At 47.8% G+C, this 27708-nt stretch overlaps 1 long non-coding RNA gene across 1 annotated transcript in view; it reads left to right on the top strand.

Moving 5' to 3' along the window:
* The window catches only part of LOC119954178, a 117811-nt gene that overhangs the window by 39390 nt on the left and 50713 nt on the right, over nt 1–27708 (top strand). Inside the window, exon 2 of the long non-coding RNA XR_005458181.1 lies at nt 18652–18719. This is a non-coding gene — a long non-coding RNA (uncharacterized LOC119954178). The remainder of the gene's footprint in view (nt 1–18651; nt 18720–27708) is intronic.

Below are 27708 nucleotides of genomic sequence, written 5' to 3'. Positions count from 1 at the left end.
TTAAAAGCAAGTTTGGGATTTGAAACCATGTTTTCAGCTTCCTGTATCTCTTGCACTTTGCACTGAGACCTTGGCACCGTGAGGCAGCAGTGTTAACTACCGCACCACCATGCCGCCTTAGGGGTGCTAGTTAAATGAAGTGCCAGTTAATTCTTGAATGGATAGCGCAGTCAGTAGGGCACGAGCCTCTTTAAACTCAACATTGTGGGTTCAAGCCCTACGTTGGGCACAATTGATTTATGGGCAGCAGGGTAGCACAGTGGTTAGCACTGTTGCTCACAGTGCCAGGGACCCAGGTTCAATTCCCGGCTTGGGTCACTATCTGAGCAGAGTCTGCACGTTCTCCACGTGTCTGCGTGGATTTCCCCCGCAGACACGGGGAGATCCTCTTTTATCTAATGGGAGAATTCCATCACAAGTTTCCCCCATTCTCCCCCAGTGAGAGGGTGCCCAGCCCTAGTGGGATAGGATTGGAAGAGAGGTCGAATGGTTGGACACACCCCACCGGAACATCCCTCTCTTTCCCATTTCCCCAACACACATCCCATAAACCTGGATATTAAACATTCCGACATCCAAAAGCATCTTACATGCGATTGCCAATCTCGTCACTAAGTTCAAAGCAGCTTAAATAAACTTGGCCTTGGAATGTGGCAGAAAGCCAATCACATTTTATTACCTTTATTTAAAAAGAATGCCATGGCCTTTAAACCAAATCTATTAAGGAAGCTGAACAGTGTTTTGTGCTGGTGAAATGCAATCTCCTTTCACATCACTAACTCAGGAAACATTCCCAATTTTCTTTTCTGCACAAGAAAACATGCGGGTAGTTTAATCCCGAGGGATCTTGTTGGCATTCCATGGACTGCTACACCAAATTAGAGGCGCAATGGCCTGAATGCGAGCTGCCCGGAGGGTGTGAAAAAAATATTGGAGGAATTCAGAGTCAGCCAAGATTTGAAGATTGTTCTGATCAAAACCATATCCCTGGAACCGAGGGGGTCGGAAAATAAACTACAGCTTGTGCGAAGAACAAAGAAAGACTCTCAATAACGTCAAGTGAAGGACGGCTGGAGTCAGACGGTGTCCCTTTCGCTGTGCTGAATGGGGAGAATTTTGTTCCCGGGAGGGGGGAGGTATCACTGGGAGGTGATATATTTAGGGGAGGAATTGTTGTTCAAATTGGGGGAGATGGTGGCATCCTGGTCATATCATTGGACTAATAACCCAGAGCCCAGGTTAATGCTCTGGGGTAGGGGGGGGGGGGGGGGGGGGGTGCACGCGCTCAAGTCCCACCATGATAGCGGATGGAATTTGAATTCAATTAATAAAATCTGGAATGAAAAGCTAGTCACTATCACCAATTATGGTTATGATGGAACCATCAATTCACCAGACACGTGCTTTCCGATATGAACAGTGGTTTTAATCTACTTACTACAGAGCCAGCCTGTTACCCGTTGAACTCTCGGTGAACTGCAGGCTGACTCTGGACAAGGTTATTTATACAGCAGCACAAGGGGGAGGAGTCGTGGGCAGAGCCAAGGGTGGAGCCCTGTACAAACTCCTGAGCATTCCCAGAGCTACTCCCCCTAGTGGTCGGATAACGCTACTGCGCTTACAAAGATACAGTGTGATTACCAAATTACATTCACCACAGATTAAAAGTCCATCCGGTTCACGAATGTTCCCTTAGCGAAAGAAATGTGCCGTGCAAACCTGGACCGGCCCGTTCCTGACTCCAGACCCACACCAATGTGGGTGACTCGTAACTGCCCTCTGAAATGGCCTTGCGAGGCATATCCTATCAGAAACACCCACATCCCACGAATGAAGAAATAAATAAAAATTACAGTTCAACTGAGGTTTCGGTTGATGAATCACACTTTTCAGTAAATGAGTAAGGTTTGATCTATGCTGAATTGGATGACCTCCATCGGGGTGTCAACTTCGACATCATCTTCCAAACTTGCAATTTCCACCTCATAAAAGGACAAGGGACAAGCGCAGCAGACACATGGAGACATTATCACCTGCAAGCTCCCTACAAACCACTCACCATTCTGTTTGGAACCGTAGTGTTGTTCAGAGTCACTGGGTCAAAGTACTGGAACACTGTCCCTTCTTTTTTTATTTGTTCATGGGATGTGTTGCTCATCCCTTGAGGGGGACAGTAAAGAGTCACCCACATTGCTGTGGGACTGGCGTCACACGTAGGCCAGGTAAGAACAGCAGATTTCCTTCCCTAAAGTACGTTAGCAAACCAGATGGGTTTTTATGACCAGCAACATGGTTGTCATTCAACTATTAATCCCAGATTTTTATTGAATTCAAATTTCACCATCTACAGGGGTGGGATTTGAACCTGGGACCCCAGAGCAACACTCCAGTGCTGTTGGTTTACTAGTCCAGTGACAGTACCACCAGGCCACCACCTGCCCCAACAGGACTGTGGGTGTAACTACACCACATGGACAGCACCACCACCTTCTCAATGGCAGTAAATTGTGGCCCAGCCAGCCACGCCCACAATCCCTTGGAAAGAATTTTTAAAATCCACAGGAGGAGAGTTTGAAATAGGATGCCCAACAAGCAATGTCTTTCTGATACCTCAACACCGCTAACAGATATTATAACATTATTTTTTTGGCCAAGGTGCAGGATTGTATTGAATAGAGAGTTTTCTTTCCACCTCCCTGAAAAACTAATGTGTATAAAACAGTGGGTGTGAGCTCCAAAAAAAAAAGAAATGGACAGAATTCAAATTCTGTGGGGAGTAGCGAACAAAGCCATCCAGCTCGCTCGGCCACGTGACACAACGGGAAACCCCCCCGACAGCCGGCATCATGCAATTCGGCACAAATTCCCACCAGCTTCTGCGGCTGAAAACACTCCCGGCTTCTGCACTGCCGGGACATAGTCCCAATGTGGAAAATTCACCCATCGATTTAGCACCACCATAGCCCCCGGTGTGCGTACAGTTAATTCAGGTGCGTGTAAGGACAGCGAGAAGGTGGAGCCCAGAAACCCAAAAAAAAAAACCCAATTAACTCCAACCATACACAGGAGACGGTTTGTCCATTAAAGTGATTTCCAACAATCCGAATGCAGCCAAGTAGCTGTGCCAATTATCTCAGTTTGTAAACCAATGCGATGTCACTGCGGCGCCAGTCAGATGTCCATCTGACCTGGCCCAGCATCAATCCCAGAACTCCGGTACCACATCAGATAACGGCACTGAGAGCTTCTTTTCTCTTACTTTTGAAACTTGCAATGAGGAAAGATAAAACAGAATTCGTGATGCAAAAACGAAACAAATCAAGACTTTCTCTTGGCAACGTGGAAGAAACATCACTGAATTCCAAATAATCCCTGGCTCTCGATGCGGCAAACTTGTCTCATTTAAATTCATCCATTAAAATAAACTAATTAGATTGTGAGTTCAAATCCCATTCCACAGCCTTGAGTCCGTAATCCAAGCTAACAATGCAAGAGCAATACTGAGGGAGTGCTGCACTGTCAGAGGGTCAGTACTGAGGGGGTGCCGCACTGTCAGAGGGTCAGTACTGAGGGAGTGCTGCACTGTCAGAGGGTCAGTACTGAGGGAGCGCCGCACTGTCAGAGGGTCAGTACTGAGGGAGTGCTGCACTGTCAGAGGGTCAACAGTGAGGGAGCGCCGCACTGTCAGAGGATCAGTACTGAGGGAGTGCCGCACTGTCAGAGGGTCAGTACTGAGGGAGCGCCGCACTGTCAGAGGGTCAGTACTGAGGGAGTGCTGCAATGTCAGAGGGTCAGTACTGAGGGAGTGCTGCACTGTCAGAGGGTCAACAGTGAGGGAGTGCTGCACTGTCAGAGGGTCAGTACTGAGGGAGTGCCGCACTGTCAGAGGGTCAGTACTGAGGGAGCGCCGCACTGTCAGAGGGTCAGTACTGAGGGAGTGCCACAGTCAGAGGGTCAGTACTGAGGGAGCGCCGCACTGTCAGAGGGTCAGTACTGAGGGAGTGCCACAGTCAGAGGGTCAGTACTGAGGGAGTGCTGCACTGTCAGAGGGTCAGTGCTGAGGGAGTGCTGCACTGTCAGAGGGTCAGTACTGAGGGAGTGCCGCACTGTCAGAGGGTCAGTACTGAGGGAGTGCTGCACTGTCAGAGGGTCAGTACTGAAGGAGTGCCACAGTCAGAGGGTCAGTACAGAGGGAGTGCTGCACTGTCAGAGGGTCAGTACTGAGGGAGTGCTGCACTGTCAGAGGGTCAGTACTGAGGGAGCGCTGCACTGTCAAAGGGTCAGTACTGAGGGAGCGCCGCACTGTCAGAGGTCAGTACTGAGGGAGTGCCGCACTGTCAGAGGGTCAGTACTGAGGGAGTGCTGCACTGTTAGAGAGTCAGTACTGAGGGCGTGCTGCACTGCCAGAGGGTCGGTATTGAGGGAGTGCTGCTCTGTCAGAGAGTTAGTAATGAGGGAGTGCTGCATTGTCAGAGGGTCAGTACAGAGGGAGTGTTGCACTGTCAGAGGGTCAGTACTGAGGGAGTGCTGCACTGTCAGAGGGTCAGTACTGAGGGAGTGCTGCACTGTCAGAAGGTCAGTACTGAGGGAGTGCTGCACTGTCAGAGGGTCAGTACTGAGGGGGTGCTGCACTGTCGGAGAAGCAGTGCTGAGGGAGTGCTGCACTGTCAGAGGGTCAGTACTGAGGGAGTGCTGCACTGTCAGAGAGTCAGTACTGAGGGAGTGCTGCACTGTCAGAGGGTCAGTACTGAGGGAGTGCTGCACTGTCAGAGAGTCAGTACTGAGGGAGTGCTGCACTGTCAGAGAGTCAGTACTGAGGGAGTGCTGCACTGTAAGAGAGGCAGTACAACAGGAGTCTTGCACTGTTGAATGGACTGTGCTAAGAGAGCACTAAAGTGTGGAAGGTACAATCTTTTAGAAAATATGTTAAACCGAGGCCTCCCTCAGTACTGCCCTGTTGTGTGGATGTACAAAATCCAATGACATTATTTTAAAGAAAAGGTGATACATTTTCCCTGCTGTCTTGGTCAACATTTATTCCCCCAAAAAACAGATGAAGTTGTTTGTGGAATCTTGCTGTTCAGAAATTGACGACTGCATTTTTAAATTTTGCAATAGTGAATACACTTGTAAAGTACTTCATTGGCTGTCAAATACTTTGGGACATCCCAGGGTCTTTAAGGACAATTCATAAACATATGTCCTTTCTTTCCCTCATATCTGTTGTTCTCGATGCTGCCTAGTTCCACTGTACGTCAATCTGGCAAGGGACTCAATCTAATGGGTGACCTGCCTGTGGGGAGATACGTTAGGGTGACACTCCCAACTGTCCCTCGTTCACTCTGTGCAAAGTATCAGCTGGCTTTCCCTCAGCCTTCCAGCTTTCCCACTCACCCAGCCCTCGATCAAGAAATGCCATGAGTTTAATCACACGTTCTGGCCTTGACACTTGCGTTTGAAACTGGCTTGCATCTCACTGACTTGCAACAAAACCCTGGGAAACTGTCAGGTTTGAACAAGCTGTAAAATTCCTGTGTAAATCTAAGACGCACATGGAGGTGCTAAACCGAAAGCATTCTGTTCTGGCCTCAACAAATTAACTCTCCGGTGGACAACTGTAGCAGTCCGTCCAGCCCAGAAATATCCCCTGGCCTTTGAGAGTCAGCTGGTTTCATCAAGGAGAAGGTGGGGTTTGCGAAAACATCCCTCGGACCACGTGGGCACCGGAAGACAGGGAGATATCTTTACCCTTCCTTCTCCTAACTGGTTATTTTTCTGATTAACCTCAGTGCCTCACCAGCCCAGCCAGAAGACACACTTGTGGGGAGTTCAGAGGGGCAGGATAGGCCTCTGCTGCGATGTATTCCATGGTGGATTCGGCTGACGAATAAAAGCTCAACCATGCAGAGCGATGCCCTCGTTAAGATCCTGGAGCCTCTGGAACCAGCCTCAGTCAGGAGAGCACTAGGGAATTATTGACTTGATTAAACACAAACCCCTGAACCCGGAAGAGTTAAAAGAGGGAGCGAGTGCTCAAACCACACTGAACCAGAAACAATTGTGTGATATTAATGAGCACTGGCCTTTCATTCCAAGGTCCAGGTTTAGCGCAATGGCTTAACCACTCAGACAGAGGGGAGACCAGGCTATTGAGCCAGTTGTTGCGTTTTTAATATTTTAATCCCTTTCCAGCATCACTCTCATTAACCTTTTGAGTGCCAAATCTATTTCACCAATTTAGAAATATGTGTGCTCCCTTCAATGACCTTAGCTTGAAGGTGACATCTTGCCATCAATAATCCTAAACCCTCACAATGCCCCAGTCCTTAAAGAGACAACAACCTACATTTATTTTTATTTTTTTTATAAATTTAGTGTACCCAATTCATTTTTTCCAATTAAGGGGCAATTTAGCATGGCCAATCCACCTACCCTGCACATCTTTGGGTTGTGGGGGTGAAACCCACGCAGACACGGGGAGAATGTGCAAACTCCACACGGACAGTGACCCAGAGCCGGGATCGAACCTGGGACCTCGGCGCCGTGAGGCCGCAGTGCTAACCACTAGGCCACCGTGCTGCCCACAACCTACATTTATATAGTATTTTTCACATGGTAAAATTTTTTCACATGGTGACACGGCAGCACAGCGGTTAGCACCGTTGCTTCACAGCTCCAGGGTCCCAGGTTCGATTCCCGGCTTGGGTCCCTGTCTGTGCTGAGTCTGCACGTTCTCCCCGTGTCTGCGTGGGTTTCCTCCGGGTGCTCCGGTTTCCTCCCACACGTCCCGAAACACATGATTGTTAGGTGAATTGGACATTCTGAATTCTCCCTCTGTGTACCCGAACAGGCGCCGGAGTGTGGTGACTAGGGTTTTTTCACAGTAACTTCATTGGAGTGTTAATGTAAGCCTACTTGTGACAATAAAGATTATGAAAAATAAATAAATAAAGCATCCCAAATTAAATCATAATTAATTGAAGAATATTTTTGTCTTTCTAAACACACAGTATAATGATGTAAATTGTGGTATTGTTGACAGAGGCAACATTACATTAGCCATAAGAGGGAGTCTGGGCTAAGTCCTCTGTTATTTTTGTGTTTGATTGGATGATGTAGCCATCTAAGATGGACACCAGTAAGACAAAATGGAAGACTGCAAAGAATACAGGGAAAAATGGACATAGTAAAGAGCAAACAGCTTGCAGAAGCTTTCAGCATTGTGACACTTGCAAAAACCGGTTTCCCGACAGCTGCAGAGTTCAGGCAGCGCTGTTAATGGGAAAACAGTTTACATACTAATGAGGTGATACCAGGACAATCTCAGGCACAATAGATACACTCAAGTATCAATCGATACTTTCAAAAGCGAAGCAGACACGATGGAGCCAGCGAAACCAGGACAATGAGTCCTAAGAACCGCCCCAGCCATCAAGGAACGACCCTAGGATAGGGGGGTTCAAATCATATCGATTGGGAAAAGGCCCAATCGATCCCCAGCAGGTGAGGAAGCCCGCGCCAAGGGGCACGGACCTCCTGGGACCTATAAAGAAGGTCCCGCACATGGTTCGGTCTCCTGTCTCTGGCCTCCGAGTCCAGCCTCCAGCCTCCTGTCTTTTACACCAGCCGTCGAGCAGCAGCCATCAATAAGTAAGTGCCAAACGACGATCGCTACTTGACCCAGGTATTACTTATACCCTTGCCGACCAATAGTGACTCGAAGTTGCAGACCAGAACGGAACGAAGGCCTTGTTCCCTGACCTTGCCTGTTCCTTCTTAGATAAGTATTAGTCGTTTAATGGTAGAAGTAAGTTAGTCTTTAGCGTGTGCATGAGAGTTTATTATAATTGTTATAATAAACTCTAACTGTTTGGACTTACTAATTGGTGTATAGCTTTATTACTTTGAACTTGACCTTGATACTTGTGACGGTGTCTCTTACGGCACCTGGCGACTCCAGAGCATAGAAACGAGAAACAGAGCCAAGCGAGTATTAAGCACACTTCCTCTGCTGGAGGATTGTTAAACACACTTACTCAGAACGAGCAACAATGAGGAGATACCAAATTGTTAGAAGAATCAGCTAGATTTGTGAAGGTAGAAATAATCTTATATTCATCAGCTCACTGTTTCCGTCTTGCTGGCTGCTTGTCCTCCATCAAGGCCCAGCCAGGTGCCTAATTGCAGAATTTGAATTTGGCTGGTACTGAGGGAAATTAGTGGTGCCAATGACTCCAAATTCTCAAATCGAAGGGCGGGATCAATGCGGGAGATTCCAGTCTGCATAGGGTTGTGCGAAGCCACGTAGCCAGGAGACCATTTGGCCCATCATTGCTGTGCCAGCTTTTTACAATTAACCTCACTCCCCAATAATGCTGCAACTCTTTTCTCAATCAGGCCACTTGCCTTTTGAAACTCACTACATGATCTGCTTCCCCCCTGCTCTCAGGTAGTGTACCGTATCCTAGATCCCATCAGCTCGCCGCTCACAATCGGTTAATATCTTCACCCCAACTCTAGTTCTTTTGCCAATATCTGTAAATTTGTGAATACATGTTTCCCAGCCTTCCTGATGGTGAAAACATTTTTTTTTATACTCCTAAAGTGCCTCAATATCAATAAAAGCAAAATGCTGCAGATACCGGAAAGCTGAAATAAAAACAGAGAATGCAGAAAAAGGCAGCAGATCCAGCAACATCTGTTGAGGGAGAAACAGGATTACGGTTTCGAGCCCATATGACTCTCCTTCAGAACTTCAGAGTTGAGGGCAGCACGGTGGTGCAGTGGGTTAGCCCTGCTGCCTCACGGCGCCGAGGTCCCAGGTTCGATCCCGGCTCTGGGTCACTGTCCGTGTGGACTTTACACATTCTCTCCGTGTTTGCGTGGGTTTGCCCCCACAACACAATGATGTGCAGGGTAGGTGGATTGGCTATGCTAAATTGCCCCTTAATTAGAAAAACAAAATAAATTGGGCACTCTTAAAAAAGAAAAAAATTAATTTAAACAAAAAGAACTTCAGAATTATAGGGTGGGATTCTCTGGCTGCGTCCGCCCGACAAAGCAGAGAATCCCGCCTGAGGTCAATGGACTTCTCCGGTGTCCACCCGTGCCATTCCTGTGATGGGCGGGGCAGAGGAATCCAGCCCATAGTCTCGAAACGGTAACTCTCTTTCTCTCTCCACAGAAACTGCCTGCCCTGCTGAGTCTATCCAGCATTTTCTGTTTTTCAACGATAAACCCAATATCATAAGGTAGTCAACGATAAACCTAATATCGTAAAGTAGTCACCAATAAACACAATATCATAAGGTAGTCAGCGATAAACCCAACATCGTAAGGTCGTCCGAGATGAACCCAATATCGTAAAGTAGTCAGCGATAAACCCAATATCGTAAGGTAGTCAGCAATAAACCCAATATCGTAAGGTAGTCAGCGATAAACCCAATATCGTAAGGTAGTCAGCGATAAACCCAATATCGTAAGGTAGTCAGCGATAAACCCAACATCGTAAGGTAGTCAGCGATAAACCCAATATCGTAAGGTAGTCAGCGATAAACCCAACATCGTAAGGTAGTCAGCAATAAACCCAATATCGTAAGGTAGTCAGCGATAAACCCAATATCGTAAGGTAGTCAGCGATAAACCCAATATCGTAAGGTAGTCAGCGATAAACCCAACATCGTAAGGTAGTCAGCAATAAACCCAATATCGTAAGGTAGTCAGCGATAAACCCAATATCGTAAGGTAGTCAGCGATAAACCCAATATCGTAAGGTAGTCAGCGATAAACCCAACATCGTAAGGTAGTCAGCAATAAACCCAATATCGTAAGGTAGTCAGCAATAAACCCAATATCGTAAGGTAGTCAGCAATAAACCCAATATCGTAAGGTAGTCAGCAATAAACCCAACATCGTAAGGTAGTCAGCGATAAACCCAACATCGTAAGGTAGTCAGCGATAAACCCAACATCGTAAGGTTTGTCAGAGATTAACCCAATATCGTAAGGTAGTCAGCGATGAATCCAATATCGTAAGGTAGTCAGCGATGAATCCAATATCGTAAGGTAGTCAGCGATGAACCCAATAGGGGAATCAGAAGAAAGGTCTTTAGCCAGAGAGAATGCAGCAGTAGTTGAGGCGAATGGGCATTCAGGAGAAAGCTGGGTAAAGACACAAGGGACAAAGAGGAGTGGGGCAGAAAGGTATGGTGATAGGGTGAGTTGGAGGAGGGTGGTGCGTGACGCTCGTGTGGACCGGAAATGCTGGTGCAGACACCCTGGGACAAAGAGCCTATTTGGGGCTGCAGATCCTATGTAATTATACAAACTGGAGTCAGCCATTCAGCTCAAAGAGGTTTGGGTGGAATGGAAAGTTGCAATTGCGCTAGTCCAGAGTAAACTGGCCCTGCAACACCGAGGAAACATTTCGATCATTACAGGGTACCAATCACCTTGACAAAAAGTCTAAAATATAAATGTAATCCCTCTCCCCCACTCCCCAACACCCACCTCGCAGAAACTCAATGTCATTTAGCAACTATTTCATCAAAGAATTTGCAATGCAAACTTTTCCCAGTGCAGTATTCCTCAGCTCCCCTCCGAGGCCCCAATAAGCCACATGGAACGCGCTGATTTGTAATCTCATCTGTGAACATGATTAACTGAAAAGTCTTGGCAAAAGCTAATGGGCTTAAAAGGAATGAGTGCAGCAGGTAGTGTAAATAAACAGAACTGAATTCATTGTTTGTAGAAAGGAACTGATTTCCATCAACCTTTTTTGCAAGTTCAACCTCCCAAGCGATATGGAAATTAAATTGAAATCATGCAACAAATTTTTAATCACGGCAAACAGGAGCGAGTAAAGTCCCAGAAATGCCCATTTCTCTGAAGCAAATCTGGTTTCCACCTCCTTCATCTCCCTGCTCCAAATCGTATTCTCCGGAAGCTGACCTCCATGGGATATATTCTCCCAGTTTTTATTCACTCACAGTTCCTCACTCAACTGGTCGCTCTTTGTATGATCATGGGGAGGATCAGGGCCTGGATAATTTGCAGTAATTCACAGCTATGCCCACTTCTAGCATCACCCAGGTCATCCTTCCAGTGGGAGTCATAGAAAACAGGAGCAGGAGGAGGCCATTTGGCCCTTCAAGCCTGTTCCGCCGCCATTCATAATGACCATGGCTGATCATCCAACTCAGTAGCCTGTTCCTGCTTTGCCCCCATATCCTTTGATATTTTTCGCCACAAGACGTATATCTAACTTCCTGCTGAAAACATACAGAGCTGGAATTCTGCTGTCGGGATTCTCCGTCGCGACGGCAGTCCCGGGATTTCCCGACGGAATGGGGCTGCCCATAACGGGAAACCCCATTGGCTGGTTGGCGAGACAGAGAATTCCACCCACAATGTTTTCTCTGCAACTGCTTTCTGTGGTAGTGAATTCCAGGAGCTCACCACTCTCTGGATGAAGAGATTTCTCACCCTCTCTGTCCTTAATGGTCTACCCCGTATCCTTTGTCTGTGACCTCTGGGCCGGGATTCTCGCCTACCCGGTGGGGCAGGGGGTCCCGGTGTGTCGGAGTGAATTCTCTGCACCTTTAGGGGCTAGGCCCGCGCCGGAGTGATTCCCACTCCGCCGGCTTGCGTGAACGGCCTTTCGTGCCACGCCAGCCGGGGCCAAAAGGACTTCGAAGGCCATGGCGGGGGCGGAAGAAAAAGAGCGCCCCCACGGCACAGGCCCGCCCGCCGTTCGGTGGGCCCCTATCGTGGGCCAGGCCACCATGGAGGCACCCCCCGGGGTCAGATCGCCCCACGCCCCCCCCCCCAAGACCCCGGAGCCAGCCCGCACAGCCAATCCCGCCAGTACCAGAGGTGATTTAAACCACACCGGCGGGAAAGGCCTGTCAGCAGCGGGACTTCGGCCCATCGCGGGCCGGAGAATCGCCGCGGGGGTCCCGCCGATCGGCGCAGCGCAATTCCCGCCCCCGCAGAATCTCGGGGGGCGGAGAATTCAGGACACGGCGGGAGCGGGATTGACGCTGGCCCAGAGCGATTCCAGATTTCGGAGAATTCCGCCCTGGTTCTGGACTCCCCCGCCCTTGGTAAAATCCTTCCTGCATCCACCCTGTTTAGTCCTGTTAGAATTTTATAGGTTTCTATGAGATTCCCCCCCACCCAATTCTTCTAAACTCCAGCGAATATAATACTAACTGATTCAATCTCTCCTCAGACATCAATCCCAGAAATCAGCCTGGTAAACCTTTGCTGCACTCCCTCTACAGCAAGAATATCCTTCCCAAGATAAGGAGGCCAAATCTGCACACACTATTCCAGGCGTGGTCTCACCAAGGCCCTGTATAATTGCAGCAAGACGTCCCTACTCCTGTACTCTCGCAATGAAGGCCAACATACCATTTTTCATCTTTACTGCCTCTGCGCCTACATATTTACTTTAAGCGACTGGTGTACAAGGACACCTAGGTCTCGTTGATCATTCCCCCCTCTCAATCTATAGCCATTCAGATAATAGTCTGCCTTCCTGTTTTTGTTACCAGAGTGGATAACCTCGTATTTATCCACATTATGTTGCATCTGCCATACATTTCCCCACTCACTCAATTTGTCCAAATCACACTGAAGCATCTCTGCATCCTCCTCACAGCTCTCCCTCCCACCCAACTTTATCTCCACTGCAAATTTGGAGATATTACATTTAGTTCCCTCAACTAAATCATTAATATATACTGTGAATAGCACTGATCCCTGTGATACCCACTAGACACTGTCTGTCATTTGGAAAAATATACATTTATTCCTACTCTTTGTTCCTGTCTGCCAACTAATTTTCTGTCCACCCCAATATACACTACCCCCAATCCCATGCACTTTAATTTTACACACTAATCATTTATGGGGGACTTTATTGTTGCTAATGTGCCGGCTTCCACCACATCCTCTGGCAGCGCATTCCAGGCACCTGCCACACTCTGCATGAAAAACGTGCCCCACCCACATCTCACCTTTCCCCCTCTCACTTTCCCCCTCTCACCTTGAACCTCTGCCCCCTCATAATTGATGCTTCAAGCCTTGGAAAAAGCCTCTGACTATCCACCCTGTCTGTGCCTCTCATAATTCTGTAGACCTCTATCAGGTCTCCCCTCAGCCTCGAAAGTCCAAATAAACCACATCACTGGCTTGTCAACGCTAGAAGTTACACCCTCAAAAATTCCAGTAGATTTGTCAGGCATGACATTCCTTTAGTAAATCCATTCTGACTCTGTCTGATCCTGCCACTAAGTGCTCTGCTATTAAATCTTTTATAATGAACTCTAGCATTTTTCCCACCATCAATGTCAGGCTGACTCTATAATTCCTTTTTCTCTCTACCTCCCCTTTTTCAATAGTGGGGTTACATTAGCCACCCTCCAATCTGTTCCAGAGTCTCTGGAATCTTGGAGGATGGCCACCAATGCATCCACTATTTCAAGGACCACTTCCTTATGTATTCTGGGATGTAGATTATCAGGTCCTAGGGATTTATCAGCCTTCAATCCCAACCATTTCCCTACTCATACTCATTTTCTTCAGTTCCTTACTTTCATTAAACCCTTTATTCCCCAACGTTTCTGGTATCTTATTTCTGTCCTCTTTTATGAAGACAGAACCAAAGTATGTATTAAGTCGGTCAGCCATTTCTTTCTTTCCCCATTATAAATTCCCCTGTTTCTGACTGTAAGGGACCTACATTTGTCTTCACCAATCTTTTTTTCTTCACATAGCCAAAGAAGCTTTTACAGTCAGTTTGTGTGTTCCCTGTAAGCTTACTCTTGTACTCTATTTTCCCTTTCTTAATCAATCCCTCTGCCCTCCTTTGCTGAATAACTGTACAATTGTCAAAGTTTGAGTCTCGACATCCAGTGATTGAAAGATGATACTGGAGTCAATCTTTATTCAATCTTACATTTATTTACAAAGTGAAACATTACAAGCATATACCTCCCAACCCAAACGCATCCAGTTTCAGAAAGTGTCTCTTATACGTGCTGAAGTAAAACACCAACTAATGTCCTGCGTATATTTGAATGCAATTGATATACAATTAACAAGGATCAGGGACCTGATCGACTTTTATGGACATACAAATTGGGATCAGAAGTAAGACATTCGACCCCTCAAGCCTGTTCTGTCATTCAATAAGATCATGGCTGATCTGATTGCGACCTCAACTGCACTTTGCTTCCTACCCCCTAACTTTTGACTCCCTTGTCTATCAAGAATCTACCTAATTCAGCCGTAAGGGGCCGGTTTAGCACAGTGGGCTAAACAGCTGGCTTGTAATGCAGAACAATGCCAGCAGCGCGGGTTCAATTCCCGTACCGGCCTCCCCGAACAGGCGCTGGAATGTGGCGACTAGGGGCTTTTCACAGTAACTTCATTGAAGCCTACTTGTGACCATAAGCAATTATTATTAAAAATATTCAATGACCCAACCTCCACCGCTGTCAGGGGAAGAGAGTTCCATAGACCCCCCCTCTCTGGAATTCTCTGAGAGAAAGAAAATCTCCTCATCTCTGTATTCAGTGGGAGACCCTTTATCTCTAGTTCCAGTCTCTCCCACAAGCAGAGACAACCTTTAAACATCCGCGCTGTCAATCCCTTCAATATATTTTATGTTTCAATAAGGTCACCTCTCATTCTTCGAAACTCCAGTGGAACCTGTCCAATCTTTCCTCATAAGATTCAGTCAAGTGAACCTTCTCTGAACTGCTTCTAATTCAGTTATATCCTTCCTTAAATGAGGCAACCAAACCTCAGGGGCTGGTTTAGCACAGGGCTAAATCGCTGGCTTTGAAAGCAGGCCAGCAGCACGGTTCAATTCCCGCACCAGCCTCCCCGAACAGGTGCCGGAATGTGGCAACTAGGGGCTTTTCACAGTAACTTCATTTGAAGCCTACTTTAGACAATAAGCCATGATGTGGAGATGCCGGCGTTGGACTGAGATGAGCACAGTAAGAAGTCTTACAACACCAGGTTAAAGTCCAACAGGTTTGTTTCAAACACGAGCTTTCGGAGCACTGCTCCTTCCTCAGATGAAGGAAGGAGGAAGGCTCCTTCACCTTCATTTTGCAACAAAGACAACATTCCATTAACAATGTTTTGCAATATATGTACCAAGGCACCCAGGTCCCTCTGTACGTCAGATTTCTGTAATCTCCCTCCATTTAAATAAATTGCTCCTTTTTTATTCTTCCTGCCAAAGTAAACAAGTGCATTTTCCCACATCATACTGAATCTACAAAATGTTTGCCCACTCTCTCCTGTTGCTCTCTCCACAACTTAATTTCCTACTTAATCTTTGTGTCAGCAGCGAATTTAGCAGCCATACATTCAGTCCCATTGTCCAATTAATTGAAATGAATTGTAAATAGTCAAAGCCCAAAGCTAACTGATCCCTGAGCCAACCCAAAAATGACCCATTTATACCGACGCTCTGTTTCCTGTTAGCTAACCAATCGTCTATCAATGTGGAGATATTACCTCCGACAAAGAGCTCCTCGTTTGTCATCCTTGATTTGCCATCTTCTCCAATGGCATTTGTCATACAGTGTGTTCACTCACAAAGCAACTGGTGAATTGGAAATGTTTCTAAGATGTGAGGCCCATGGGGTGGGATTCTCCGATAATGGGGCTATGTCCCCACGCCTGCAGGAAAATGGGCGCGAATCACTCCGGACTTTTTTCTAGAAAGTCCGGGGTGATTCTCTGTTTTTAAGGGGGCTAGCCCCGGCTACACCTCCGGCCGTGGGTCCGTGAAGGCGCGCAGCGGCGCCAGCCCCGCGCGACATGGCGAGCCGGCGCCGAGAAAGTAGACCTTCCCCAAATCGCGTGCACCCGCCGATCGCTGGCCCCCGATCGTGGGCCTGGCCGTCGTGGAGGCCCCCAGCGGTGACGGATCTCCCTGCCCCCCACCAGGACAGCCACCGCAGCCGCGACTCGGAGTTCCCGCCGGGTGGAACCATGTTAGAACCACGCCGGCCGGAACTCGGCCGGTTGTCCGGTTGCCGGAGAATCGGGCGAAGGAGTCGCAGGACCAACGCCCCATTCTCCGCCCCCCGCACCGGGCACAATTGTGGCACGGAGGCCCGGAAAAACCCATGGCTTTGTCCAGAGTGATACAACAACAACTTGCATCTATAAGCATTTTAACCATAGCAAAGCGTCCCACAGTGCTTTGCAGAAGCAATTAACAACCAAACCTTGGCGCAGAGTTTGCCAACAGAATACTGGGACAGGTGGTTTAAAGTTTGTTCAAACAGTTGAATTTGAAGGAGCTTAAAGGAAGAAAATGGGGCAGAGAGATTTTGGGAGGAAAGTTTAGAGCTTTGGGCCTGAATAGCTGAAGACATCATTGCCAATAGTGGAGCGATTGAAACTGGGGACATGCAAGAGGCTAAGACTGAAGGGACTCTAAGATCGCAGAGGGTGGCATGGCTGGAGGAGGAGCCAGAGACAAGGAGGAGGTGAGATTACCGAAGGATTTGAAATGAGTGATGTTGATTATTCCCTGCACAGGTAGTGTGGCTGGTGCCAAAGAACATTAACGCTGCACCTCGATAGAAGATCTTACCCGAGATAGAGGAACGGAATATAAAGATTCTCATCTTTTACCCTGCTCAATTCAGCTGGCATTAATATTGTTAATTGGACAGACTAATCAACCTTGCATCTGCTTCTTGCAATCGCCAAGACTGTGGCGGTCTCTTAATCTAATACTTTATCTAAGTGAGGTCTGAAGGAATGGGGGGGTACACAAGAGGTGGAGGAAATCAGATATCAAAAGGTCCTATCTTCTCCTGACATCCTCAATACCTTCCTCTCTTCAGCAAGGCATGTAAGGCCATAATTTCAAAGCTCACGGGTGCCGTATTGTGGGTGGGGGATGGGGGGGAGGGGGAGAGAAGGGAGAGGGGGCAGTACCCCAAAGTTACGCTGGGGAACACAGCCCCCAAGCCAGAAATTCCCAAGTAAGGTTTCCCCGGAAGCACAAATTTCCCCTGAACAAATTGTGCCCTGTTGGGAAACATCCAAAAGTACAAATAAAATCGCAAACCTCAGATGGGTTACACCAATAGTTATCTGGAAGAAAATAGGTTAAAGCCTTGTCTCATTTCTGGGTAACTATTACACAGACCCACACTGACACCCCCCAACTCCCCCACCGCCACACCTCACCCTCCACAGGATTTTCCCCACACCCTCGAACCCACAGGAAATTCTCACCCCTGACCACTTCCCTGACATTACTTCCTTGTCCCTCCGTGACTCCCCAGGGATTACCCTCATCTCCTGACTATCCCTCCCAACGGGACTCCACACCCCCCCTCCCCATCCCCAAAGGACTACAAACCTCAACAGTCAACAGGAACTCCCCAAATCACAGGATTTCCTCTTCCCCCCTCCCCCTCCACGTATGTCACCCCAAGCAAGACCCGGACCGACCCGACATTCTCAGAAGCCCAGCTTGGCACATCGCTACCCCCTCACCTCCTCCCTCCCAGGCCCAATGTAACCCGCCCAACCCCCCAGTGAGGCTGCACTGCAATCCTCACCCCCAAATCCTCTCTACATGCTCTATACACATACCTTCTCCCTGGACCGTTGCTGAGGAATTATTGCTAGTATTATTGTAATGGATTTATGTTGTGTACTCATCGTGCCCTTAGTGTTTTTTCACAAGCAGCCTTGTATCTGAAAGTGGGCCCTCTCAGAGAACGGATATCAGCCGTTAGTGCCAGCAAACGGGCAGTGTAACATCGCAGCCTGTCGTGTTAACATCTTCTAAATAAAGCTCTACGTTTTGGTTTAACATACAAGTCCTGAACACTCAATCTTGAATTCACAATTTTAAATAATACTGATTGCACGGCTCGTAACGCACCAAAGCAAGCACCATTGTAACAACACTTTGAAACACATCAAATAAGAAACACCAGCAGGTATCTTCCCCAGTGACCTGACAGTTAAAGATGCAGATACTGGGCCACAGAGGCAAGGAAAGTGGATTGTTTCATTGGGGGGGGCATTTAGCTGATTCCAGGTCGGGGAACAGTTGGAACTCATCAATTGGCTTTGCATTTCCCAGGAAGGAATATAACTACCCCGAGATTCTACTGTTATCCACTATCCAATGACATCTACCAGAAACTGGCTTGAAAAGAAAATGTGTAATGTTCTGCTTTGTGACATTTACAACAAAAGTTTCTCCTTTCATTCAGACACAAATTGCACCCAAAACTGTTTTGAGACATGCTTTTATCTTGCGATCCCAGTCAAACCCATCTACTAATCAGTGAATATATAATCTGCCTTAAACCAGTCCACATTTGAAAACACCGTGCTGAATGGCATTTGCATTTAAAATTCCACATTATTTTGAACAGCTTCTGCCAGTTTCTGATATTTTGCATTGAAAAAATTTCCACCAAGAGGAATTTCTTCCCTGTGATGTCTAAACTACTCCCTTTAAGGTGGCACTGTCTCCATGAGCCATCCACATATCTGGGCAATAATTAAACACAGACTTAACAATTTCCATTTTAAAGCCATTCATTCCACCCGTATTATTTTGTAATGTTTTGATCTTATGTAGATTTAAAGATCAAAACCTGGAGCACTTGGAGAAGCAGATGGGAGGAGCTGCAGTGCCACCGCTGACAGGTAGGTGTAATTACGCTGTGACATGTTTACATAGTCACTTACTATTGTGAACATGGAGGCAAGATTTAGAATGGGAGAAAGTTGATACAAAAGACTGAGAAAAATACAACAACACCAAGTAAGGTTTTGTAGACAAGAAGTGCATTCTGATGTAAATTTTTTATATAGATCTTTTTGCACATCATTAAAGAACCGTGTAGTGAACACTAATGTGATGAGTGTCCTTCAAGTGAGATCTGGACTTGTTTTTAGCTGGGGTGGAGATCGTCTAACAAGAGGGAGACACCTGGAAATGTTCATCAGGGATGGAGGATTTCTCCCAGGACATTCCGGGTGGGACGGGGTGAGGAATCTATAGAATGTGATACACGAGCCATTGAAGTTTGTGTGGGACAGGTTGGATGGAGCAGAGAGCTTTTCTGTCTGCCATTTTTAGTACCTAACTCAGCAAAGCGATCATTTAGGATGTGTCAACCCAGGCAACAGGAGTTGGAAGAACACTTAATCCTGTCTCCTAATTGACCAAGAGTTTTCCAGTACTGATTACTGAATCAGCTAACGCAATAAACTAGAGATCCAATATGGGACTTTGTTGGTTTGTTTATGTACAGATTAAATCTGCAGCTGATTATAAGATCTAATTTTAAAAAGTAAAACTTTGCAATAAGTAGGATCAGCGTTTACGTTTTCAACTTATTTTGCCTTTTGTTTGAAGACATGGAAGTGCCTCGAGGAGTACCTCAGCCCAACTTCACAATTGAGTGAGCTTCAACCAGATGAATTTTGTGTTAAGCAGAGCAAACTTCAGAGTTAAATGAAATCAGAAGAATGCTAATAACGTGGCATTGAGAAGGAGGCGAGCTTGATTGCTCTGCCAAACTTTGCGAGATTTCTTTCGGGCCGGTCTTGCTACGTTTTCAGGGCAGATTAAAATAAATATGCTGGAATATTCTCAATACTCCCTAATAAATTCATTCTGTCCATTGCTGGCAACACGGGACCCTGATTATACAGCAGGGTATTCTGTGATTCCAAACATGGCTTCGGCTGAGCACAGTGTTTTTGAAGTCCTGCACTGAATATGTTTATCTGGAGATACAATGATTGTCACCCGGTTCCCTGATGTTCCCATGCCTAAGCTGCCAGGCCTCGATGAATGCTGGCTTTATGTGTCCTTGCTGCAGGTGCTGGGGGCATGTAATCACTAATGAATAGAGAACAGATCGAAACTCTCTCTCGGCCTGGCAGAGAGCAGGTCAGTCTTTAATCCTGTGAGAAATTTCAGTTTGTCCTGCTGCCCAGCTTCAAAATTGATTTCTTTGGAGAGACAAGAAATGAAAAAGAGTTGGCATGGACACTGCTTTACATTATTAAAGATGTAATATATATATATATGTCCTCAACCGAGCTGCAATTGGTCGGTCTTTGACGATGTCATAAATAACCAATCCGATGCCTTGTCATTGTGCCCCAGCAACAGACTCTTTTTTCTAAGATCCCAGTGGTTAATGATCATCAAACAACAAAGTGCAACATATATAATTACAGATAAATGTGTTGGTAATATTACTGTTTGTATATAGTTTATATAAATACTAATGCATTTTATATATACATACAGGAATATTAAATATACATAAAAATATACATACATTGTATATATTAAATATACATTTATCTATACATTTATATATGTTGTACTTTGTTAGATTGCGACTGACAACAAGAACATTGGAACCAAAGGTTGTTACTCGGGAGATAATGAGTGCGATTCACCCAAGAAATTTCAGTGTCATTTTGGGAGAGATTGGTGGGATTTTCGCGTCGGCTGCAATGGCGAGATCGCGGCCTGTATTCACCCAATATTCCCCTACGTGAATCTATCCATGACTGGCTCACTTGCCATCTGATGCACCCGACTCGCCCTCAGCTGTTCGCCGCTGACAAGGAGGAGCTGCTTTTAAACGCTCCCTCAACACTCACTCCCAGCCACAAATTGAGGATGGCAGCCCGGAGATCTGCTCCTCGCTTTGGGGATGCCAACCTGGCCAGGTTTCTCGACATTGTGGATGAGAGGCGGGCCGCCCTGTTCCCCCGGAGTGGTCAGAGAACCAGCAGCAAGGGTCCGCAATGCCGCCTGGGCGGTAATGGCAGCGGCCGTCAGTTTGGGCAGCGTGACCAGGAGAACCGCCGTCCAATGTCGGAAGAAGATGAACAACTTCCACCGAGCTGCAAGGGTGAGTTGCCACCTCTCCTGCCATCAGTCCAGCCTGCCGCTCCTCAAATTCCCACATGCCCTCCCCTTTTCCCACCCCTCAATCCATTGGCTGACACCTTGCATGCTCACCACGTCCGATCTTCAAGAAGACACCGTGGATCTGAAAGTGCCCCTGTAGCTGTCATGTACGCTCCCAGGATAGTGGGCACACACAATATAATCCTCAGGTGGTGGTCACACACAATCTGAACATTCAGGGAGTGGAACCCCTCGCTGTTAATATAGGGCACTCCCTGATGCTTTATTGCTCACATGCATGCCACCAATGGCTCCCTGGGCCTGGGGCGAGACCTGCAGCCCGGGCATCTTGGTGGACCTGGTTCAGATCATAAGGGATGTAGTCTGATGCCCAGGCATGTAGAGTAACCCTCACCTCCCGGATGCACCTGTGGGTGGAAGATTGGGTGGAAGATTGGGATATGCTGCACAGGACCCCACCCAAGCTCAGGAATTACCCGCTGGTGTAAAGGTTTAGGGCTGCAGTAACCTTCACGGCCACTGGGAGCAGGTGTCTTCCTCCTCCACGGGATGCCATGTCCACAAGAACATGGCGTAGGTGACGCACTGTCTCCCTGTTGAGACCCAGTCTTCTGCGATATATGGTGTCCATCAGCTCATTGAATGATCAATGACACCTGTTCACCTTGGCACATCACTGGCCCCTCCACAGATGTGGTTGCCCCTGTTAGAGGTCTCCACAATATTTAAAGATGGTTTGAAGGCCTCCCAAACGCAAAGCCCCTCACTGATCGCTCCCCTGCCCAGTCCAGGGGCGATCGCTGACCTGCCCCTCCAGCCCCCCCCCCCCAAACAACCCCAATCCCCTGAAGGGCCTAATGAGATTGAAATGAGTGCAAATCAGTCTTAATGACCTTTGTGTCATTTTTGGGTGAGATCCGGATCTCTCCATCGGAAACGGGCCAGGTGCATCGCAAAATGGTTCGTGCCCAGCAGGAATGTCGATTTGAGCCTCTCCCGCAATTCACCAGATCAATGCCAGCGCAAAGCGGTGGGGAAATCGCGCCCAATGAAAATGAAGCACCATAATGACTATTTATGACATTTACATGGACCAATAATAAATTTGCTGAGGTACCTGGGCCGTCTGTGAGTTCAGAGCTCATGGATTAGTTATTTGAAACTATTGAGTTTCACAGTTAGCACGCAGGGCTGTACATGAACTCAACTTGCAAACACCGACTTAGAATTTCTGGGTAATAGATTCAATGTGTCACCTGCAGAATAAACAAAATATTCCTAATCTGACTGTGACCATACCTGAAAATGAATAAGCAATTTATAAAATTATTCACTGTCCAAAATTGTGCAAAATGCACAGTCTCACTAGTGTTCACACAATTGCCCAGTTTACCAAGGTCAGATGTAGCGGCACGGTGGCACAGTGGTTAGCACTGCTGCCTCACAATGCCGGGGACACGGGTTCAATCCCGGCCTCGGGTGACTGTCTGTGTGGAGTTTACACTTTCTCCCCGTCTCTGCGTGGGTTTCCTCCGGGCGCTCCGGTTCCCTCCCACAGTCCAAAGATGTGCAGCTTGGCCATGATCAATTGCCCCTTCGTGTCCAGGGATGTGACCGTTAGGTGGGGTTATAATGGGGGGGCGGGGGATGGGGGGGCTGGGCCTCGGGAGGTTACAGAGGGTCAGTGCAGACTCCATGGCCCCCTTCTGCCCTGAGGGATTCTAATCACATAAGAGCTGGACTCACGGTCCATTCTTACCCCCCTTTCCCCATCTGAACCCTTGGGACGCCATGAGATTGGAAAAGGTGCTGGAGAGTTGTCTGGTCATTATGTTATGTCCAGTCGACTTGAAGAGGTTGCTTTAAAATTGCTTGTTGCAGCACTTGGTGCTAACGTAGGTCGGCAAGTTCAGACATACACAGATGAAACAGATGAAAGGGACATCCTGTGAGTTATTAAATGGGCCACAGAGTTTTGGGCGAGTTCAAACTTCTGGAGGATGGAAGGTGTGGGGAGCTGAAGAGACTGCTTTAAAAAATTTTTAGAGTACCCATTTATTATCCAATTAAGGGGCAATTTAGCGTGGCCAATCCACCTACCCTGCACATCTTTGGGTTGTGGAGGTGAAACCCACGCAGACACGGGGAGAATGTGTAAACTCCACACGGACAGTGACCCAGGGCCGGGATTGTACCTGGGACCTCGGCGCCGTGAGAGATTCTGCTTTTAGGGCATAATTTAAGTAGAGATCGGGCTGATGATAGGACCATGGAACAATATAACTGATAAAAGAAGGAGAGAAATGCCATTCTGGTTATCACAATCACTTGGGTTTACTATCTCCTCATTGATTATCAGGGGAGGTGGTGGTGGTGTAGTGGTCTTGTCACTGGACTAGTTAACCAGAAACCCAGGGTAATGCTCTGGTAACCTGGGTTCAAATCCCATCACGCCAGATGGTGATATTTGAACTCAATAAAAATCTGGAATCAAAAGATGACCATGAAACCGTTGCCAATAATGCCCTTTTGGGAAGGAAATCTGCCGTCCTTACCTTGTCTATGACTCCAGACCCACAGCAATGTGGGTGACTCTTAACTGCCCCCTAAAGGGCAATTCGGGATGGGCAATAAAATGCTGACCCACCCCAGCAATGCCCACAAATAAAAAAAATATAGTGGCTAAAATTGTATTTGTGATCCAAGATTTCATCTGTGTAATCGGTCAATTGATCTCCGACTTGTTTATCTTTCAGAAAGTTATCCAGTTTTGCATCAGTCCCTTTATTTAGGTTTTGTGTTCAAAAGCATCTCACCTTCTGACAATATACCCACTTGTAATTACATCAAATCTAAACTCGCGTCTTAAAAAGTTGGTCCAATTTAGACACGAGTGCTGATTTATGTAACATGACGGGACCAGAACAAAGGAAAAAGCAGCAAGAAACAGGAAGTTGGCTCAGCCGCAGCAAGTCAGGAAATGGCAGCTCACCTCAATCCTTCACCTCAATCCTTCACAAATCCTCCACCTCAATCCTTCACCTCAATCCTTCACAAATCCTCCACCTCAATCCTCCACCTCAATCCTTCACAAATCCTCCACCTCAATCCTTCACAAATCCTCCACCTCAATCCTTCACCTCAATCCTTCACAAATCCTCCACCTCAATCCTTCACCTCAATCCTTCACAAATCCTCCACCTCAATCCTTCACCTCAATCCTTCACAAATCCTCCACCTCAATCCTTCACCTCAATCCTTCACAAATCCTCCACCTCAATCCTTCACAATCAAACTGATTAGTTAGTGAGGAGAAATCACTGCCCCCCCCCTCCACCTGCAACAACTTCCCCCGACACAGTCACACACACCCAGACACACACCCACACACATACCAACACACACACTCACACAAATCCACACACACCCACACACACCCACACACACACACATACACACTCACACACACACACCCACACACACCCACCCACACCCACACAGAGACACCCACACACAGACCCACACACATACGCACTCACACACACACCAACACACACACTCACACAAATCTACACACACCCACACACACATACACACTCACACACACACCCACACACACCCACCCACACCCACACAGAGACACCCACACACACACCCACACACACACATACCCACACACACACCCACACACACACACACCCCCACACACAAACTCACACACACATACCCACCCACACACCCACACACCCCCACACACACACACCCACACACGCACACCCACCCACACAGAGACACCCGCACACACACCCACACACACACACCCACACACACCCGCACACACAAACTCACACACACATACCCACCCACACACCCACACACACACCCACACACACACACACCCACAAACACACCCACACACACCCACACATATACTCACACACACCTGCACACGCACTCACGCACACCCACATACCCCCACACACACCCACACACACACTCACACACACCCCCACACACACTCACACACACCCACACACACACACATACACACTCACACACACACACCCACACACACCCACCCACACCCACACAGAGACACCCACACACAGACCCACACACACCCACCCACACCCACACAGAGACACCCACACACACACCCACACACACACATACCCACACACACACCCACACACACACACACCCCCACACACAAACTCACACACACATACCCACCCACACACCCACACACCCCCACACACACACACCCACACACGCACACCCACCCACACAGAGACACCCGCACACACACCCACACACACACACCCACACACACCCGCACACACAAACTCACACACACATACCCACCCACACACCCACACACACACCCACACACACACACACCCACAAACACACCCACACACACCCACACATATACTCACACACACCTGCACACGCACTCACGCACACCCACATACCCCCACACACCCCCCCACACACACTCACACACACCCCCACACACACTCACACACACCCACACACTCACACATACACACTCACACACACACACCCACACACACCCACCCACACCCACACAGAGACACCCACACACAGACCCACACACATACGCACTCACACACACACCAACACACACACTCACACAAATCTACACACACCCACACACACATACACACTCACACACACACACCCACACACACCCACCCACACCCACACAGAGACACCCACACACACACCCACACACACACATACCCACACACACACCCACACACACACACACCCCCACACACAAACTCACACACACATACCCACCCACACACCCACACACCCCCACACACACACACCCACACACGCACACCCACCCACACAGAGACACCCGCACACACACCCACACACACACACCCACACACACCCCCACACACAAACTCACACACACATACCCACCCACACACCCACACACACACCCACACACACACACACCCACAAACACACCCACACACACCCACACATATACTCACACACACCTGCACACGCACTCACGCACACCCACATACCCCCACACACCCCCACACACACACTCACACACACCCCCACACACACTCACACACACCCACACACACCCACACACACTCACGCACACCCACACACACTCACACACACCCACACATACCCACACACACATCCTCACCCCCCACACACACACTCACGCCCACCCACACACACTCACACACACCCCACACACACCCACACATACCCACGCACCCACACACACACTCACGCACACCACACACACACACCTACACACACACTCACACACACCCACACATACCCACACACCCCATACACACCCTCACCCCGCACACACACCCTCACCCCCCTCACAAACACCCTCATCCCCCACACCCATCCTCACATACACCCCCACACATACATCCCCACAAAGCCTCATCCACACACCCTCACACCCACACCCCAGCACAGTTCCTCAAAGTAGTTTTTCAGTCCGAACTAGCAAATATTGTCCACAGAAAAAAGGGCATTCCTTTCGAGCCGATTGTGACCTTAGAAGACACATCCCAGCTAATAGGTCCTTTTGAAATGCAGCCACTTTTGAAAGTGAAAAATACAGCAGAACACTCAACTCCTGCACACCCCGATGTGACAATGAGATAATCTGGTTTCTAGGTAGTGGCTGAGTGATAAATACTGACCAGGGCATCAGAGTGAACAAACCCTACCCTTCAGATTCGCACGTGGGATCTTCTATGTTGAGCTGGGAGGGCAGACACGGTCTTAGTTGAATACCTCTTCTGAAGCACAGCTCCTCCAACAGTGCAGCACCCCTTTGGTACAGAACTAAGAGTGTCAGCCCAGATTGTGAAGGGTTTGGATAGAGGGAAGCTGGGCTAATCACCAAATAAAATGTAAATCAATTTGAAGAATGGCTATAGTCAAGGCCCCACTCTCAATGGATTATGGGAAACTTTTTCTGTTATGGGCCGTACTGTGTTGTGTTCTGTGACTTTGTCTTTGCAATGATTCATACAGAACTGCTGGTGACTTAACTACAATGATGCTTTATTGATGTAAGTTAACAATCAGAATGCTGTACAGACTAAGTTACTGTTTGAGTTACATAGACTCCCCTGGAATTACCCTTATGTGCAACTGTCCTGGTGTCTGGCCTTACCGGATATCATATGACTAATGGCCGACGCCACCTGCTGGTCGGACGTCGCATTGCTAAGTGTATACAATATTATTCACAGGAACATCACCACATCCCCCTTCCTTTGGAGATGTTGATCTTTACATGCAAACATGATTGGTATCATTATCTTATTTATCTTATGTATCAACAGATTTAACTAATGCGTCCATGGACATGATGTGCCTGCTCAGTGTCTGTCCCTTGTACGCAGCTGATTGTGCCTCCCTCACGGGATCACCCCGCTGACCATCTGGACTCTCGTCAGCTTTTTTGAAGACTGGTTTCCTTGCCAGTCTTTTGTTCCTTATCCATTAGACGCGATACGTTTTGAAGGCCGGTATCCTTGTTGGCCAGACCTGCGTCACCAGCTATTTCTTTTTCCGTGTCCTTGCACGATGCTCCTCGCTGCTGCTGCATTGTTGCGTAGTCTCTGTCTCTAACTTGTCAGCCACATCGACGTCTTCTCTCTTGGTGCCAGCAGTGGGATTCACGGCATCCTCCACTCT

This window comes from Scyliorhinus canicula, chromosome 19, assembly GCF_902713615.1.
Source record: "Scyliorhinus canicula chromosome 19, sScyCan1.1, whole genome shotgun sequence".
Taxonomy (NCBI): domain Eukaryota; kingdom Metazoa; phylum Chordata; class Chondrichthyes; order Carcharhiniformes; family Scyliorhinidae; genus Scyliorhinus; species Scyliorhinus canicula.
Note: the sequence above shows the minus strand (reverse complement) of the source record. Positions and strands in the feature narration are given on the sequence as shown.